Consider the following 4822-nt stretch of genomic DNA (forward strand, 5'->3'; position numbering starts at 1 on the left):
GCGGACCAATCTTCGAAGCGAGTATGAAGGTTTTATATATCAAGTATATTTGGTATTATATTATGCTTACATTGATGACCAATTCTTTAACGAAGTGCTAATTTTATTGAGCGAAATATATGAGCCCAATGACAAGAAGATATCTCAAATTGTGAATAAATTAGGAAAAGAAGTAAACCGCATACTGGGAATTTATATTAAACAAAATGGTAGACGTAAAGTGGCCAAAATTGATACTGAATACGTCAAAAGAAAATGTGAAAAAGATTCCGAATTTTTTGAAAATTTCGGATCAATGTTTGCAAAGTTCTTTCGTGAGACTGAAGAAAGACGGGTAAAATTAAAATTAAATATTCTATGGTTTTATATAAATGGAAACAGAACCATCGACTTTGTAATCCCGAATAAATAACAAAGCCACTTTTAATATCTGTTAAATAATGAAACTCGTTTGTTTTTAAAATTAATTAACATTTTACTAAATATAATACTCATTAAACTAAAGAAATTGATATGTACATTTTTAAATGACATGTTTTTTTTTTATTTGTCAACTTTAATTTTGGTGCACAATAATGAATTGTGTAATGTGTTGTATTTTATTAATATCTTTTTATATAGGTATTATAAAAAGTCAATTAAAACTTTAAAAAAATATCGGTTTTCATACTGACAATTTTAATACTTCCGTTTGATATATTATACCGTACGTCTAAATATCGTCCGTATTCAAACGTCTAAAAAATAAAAAGAAAAAAGAAAACCTCTTCAACTATATAATATAATGAACGTTAAAATCTACTATAATAACCTATTTATTTTAGTGCTAAGATTACCTGATGTTACATAATTAAAGTTTTATACTGTTCAATAATAAAAAATGTATGTATTACAAAAATTGCGAATAAAACATATTGGAACAATAAAAGTAGTAATAATTATTATCGAAACACATCAGAAAAACAAAAAAACAAAAACCTGAAAACAAACTGACATTTTTAACTTAAAATCATAGTTAAGTAACCAAAGTCCAAAGAACTCGAATCTCTTTGCGAAACTGAAATATCAATATCTTATGTAGTCGAAATTATGTCTGAATTTTTAGCCTAAAATAAACCAAAATAGCTTCTACTCATAGACAAAATATTAAAATTAACAATTATACCTTGATACTTATACAAATTAACCGGTTATTTAATTTACATGATCGAAATTTATCAAAACCACATTTTTCTTAATAATTGATTATATATAACTTCTTTTAAACAGACCGCATGCAATCCCATTAGGAAAAACATTTTTTAATTTTTTTTTTGAAACCGTATTTATATCTTAATAAACAAGATCCCTCAAATTTTATCAAACCTTGTAGTCGATTAAATCATAATGTATGTAAATGTATTAATTATTAAATTTTATTGTAATTTATGAACTACTTGATGCGAAAAGTAACCAATAACTATGCCAACTTGCTGGTTTGTACTACTTTTGAGTATGAAAAAAATACATTGTATTCGTGATATTAAAAAAATAGTCAAAAATATTGTTAAAATAGTTTTATTTAAAAGCTTGATTTCTACATTTAGGTAGGTACAAACTAGGTGTCACCGTGATAAGATACTATTCTACTCGGGTTATAGTCAAGTGTTAATGAGAGAATCAAATTTACACTTCATAGTAGTAGGTATAACAAAAAAAAATCAGGTAAAAAAAAATAGTGCATTGAGAGGACAAAACATTTGAACAGGTTATTTTCTGCGCTGTATTGCATTTGTAAAAATGATAAAATATTTTCGTCCTAGTTTAACATTAGGATTAATAGAAAAATGAAACATTTGGAATCATTTCTTTTTTTTGGGAGGGGGGGAGGGTAAAGTTAGATACAGACAAACAAGTACATCAGCTTTGCATTGGAGTTAAAATAACTTTAATTTTTTTGTATAAAGAATGTTTTAAAATCTCGGTGCCTGATTATTGTTACAATTATTGACATAAAAATATTATCAAAATATGTAACATTCAAAATAGATTATTTGTTTTTTTTTTATTATTGTAACCGGCTGCATAGTGATTTGATTGTTTAAAGCTTTGGTTTTCTATGTTTTTACATAAGACCTTTGATAATCATAACATTTTCAAACCTCAAAATAACATTTTAGATATGGGCACGTCTTGTTTCATAAATTATCTACAAAAATATTATTATTTCATAATTACTGTAATTTTGTATTTTGGTTGATAAGATATTTTATTTTAGCCAATTTTTGAAACCTACAAAAATTTTGATTAAAACGAATAATTGTATGATATTCTGATAGCTTAAATAAGTTTGAGCTTGTACAAAAATTATGATCTTAAGTATATGTTGAACTTAAGTTTAAGGCCTTTTTGGGACGATTTAAAAAGTTCATTCCAGGAACAAAATTATTTTATGTAGGCGTAACGTAACTCTGAAATTGTTTTATTGAGTTTTATTTTATAAGATCGAACGCAGTTAAGCCTAAGGCATCATAATATTATATATGTTTTTTTTTAGCAAACTTATGTTATATTCGCACACGGTCTACGTGGTCTGAAATATATTTTTGGTGTTAAGTAAAAACATGTTTATTTGTTAGAATCCTATTAAGAAGCAATTGTATAATATATTAAATAGGACAATTCGGTATCATATAAAAACATGTTATTATTTGAACAATACATGTGTACGATATTATTCTGCTTTTGTGTTCAAACTTAGATTGTACTTCTATATATCGTGTTTTCAAATTTGGTATTTAGGTCAATATTAAAAATAAAAGCTTTGTAGAGCTGATGGTCTCCAGTTCAAACTAAACACTAACAATGGTAGATGATTGCAAATTTACCACTTTTAGTAAATTATGCACCCCTTAGTCACCTTCATTATAATATTAGTCTATGTGGCGTTGTTGGAGCCCAATGTAGTTAGTTTTGTACCAATAGTTTATAACAGGATACACAAATAGGTATCCAAAATTTTAGTTACTATGTATATGCAATAATTTTGGGTAGGTATTCGTGAAGGTTTATTTTTTCTTTGCTTTATATGTAAAATTGTAAAGAAAACATTTTATTACACATGTAGCTAGAATTAAAATTAAAAGTATTTATCTTTTCTTCGGTAAACAGTTTTTTAATAAAAAAAATATCTTGTTCTTTAGAAGTTAGCTTGATAAATAGAAAATCAACAACTTATTATATCAATGTAATGGCAAGAACCCCTGTTTATTTATTTTATAATTTTTTATGTAGTTTGTGTATTAAAATCAGACTGTGTGGTATGGTTTTTATAAAATGTGTAATCAATACAATATCTGTTTTTTTTTTCCATAACAATAAAGTTTTACACAAGTAATCTTAGTATATTTTACGTTTAGTATAAAAACATAATATTTTTAAAATTTAAACAATACACGTGCACATTTTTTTCTATATATTTACAACATCTTAAGATGTTTAAGAGGCCCTCGGTTGTTCTAAATTCCTAACAAAATCGATTTTAAATGGTTATATTATCTTCATTTCTGATATCTCATTTCATATATGCAATGCATTGTATTAGTGTGGTCGGGGCATAGTAGGGACGGGGAGGTTACAGGTTTACAGGAATTGTTATATCTGAAAATGATAAAATCACTTTAGAAAAAACGCTTAGATGCAAATCAGTAGTTAGTATTTTCAAGCCAGTACAGTCCAAACCAAGCACAGTGTTATCCAGCAAAGTTCAAAAATATTAAATTAAGGTGCTGTATTTACAAATAAGCATCAAAGCGTTTTTTTGAAAGTGATTTTATCTGGGAGGACTAGTACAGTAGAGTATAGGCATAATATAATAAAAACAACGAGGGGACGGAGAGGTCACAGGTCTACAGGTCTAATTGTATAAGTAAAATTAGATAAAATCTTTTTCAAATTAACGCTATGATGCTTATTTGTAAGTACAGCACCTCAATTTAATATTTTCTAACTTTGTTGCCTTATATTATTATTATTTTTTGGTACGAGTCAGATTAATATCCAAAAAACTATATTTGCAAAGACAGTCTACGCTTTACATAAAAACAAATCTATAGTTTTAAATCTGGAAACACCAACGATTAAGGGGTATGGGACGAGGGTGGTATAATAGTCAGGCAAGCACATAGTACAGTCTAGTACATAGTAGGTAATGAGGAACAATTTTTTTATAATACAAGGTTTAAAAACTTTGACTGGTCAATAGCCAAAAAATTGTTTTATAGTTATCAAAGTTTATACTTTCATTTTCCTGTAAATTTAATTTTCTTCCAACTACACAATATTCGTATCCATAATGAATAACAAAAATAAATAAATTTATTAAATTATAATATATAATTTTTTGTTGTTACTTAATGCATTTTTATTTTCAGTTTACGAGTTAAAAAGACTTACAAATAATTATAATAAGTAAACAAATTTACAGATTTTTTGAGAAAATTATATGTGTAGTAGAGTCACGTTATATCTCAATTCATTCTTATGTTCAGAGCTTAAGTATTACGCTACGGTTTAGTATTTGCAATTCGCATAATCTTTTTTTAGGGGTTGGTTAGTAGCATAAATATTTTTTAAAAAATTACTTTAATAGGGTACACAAATTTTTTTTTCATGTTTATTTTTGCCTGTGATATCTCTTTTGGACATAACGGTATGAATCGTCAAAACATATTTTGTTTTTCATTTTAATGCTTAGCTATACGCGTTTTACACACGGTTGGTTTTTACTGCATTATTTATTTTTTACATATAGACCATAGATCCATATGTGTTTACTAGTTCA

The sequence above is a fragment of the Adelges cooleyi genome, unplaced genomic scaffold (assembly GCF_023614345.1).
Source record: "Adelges cooleyi isolate 19-005CV unplaced genomic scaffold, UGA_ACOO_1.1 ACOO_flye_CR_arks_rails_tigmint_CR_PRNA_66, whole genome shotgun sequence".
In the NCBI taxonomy this organism is placed as follows: Eukaryota; Metazoa; Arthropoda; class Insecta; order Hemiptera; family Adelgidae; genus Adelges; species Adelges cooleyi.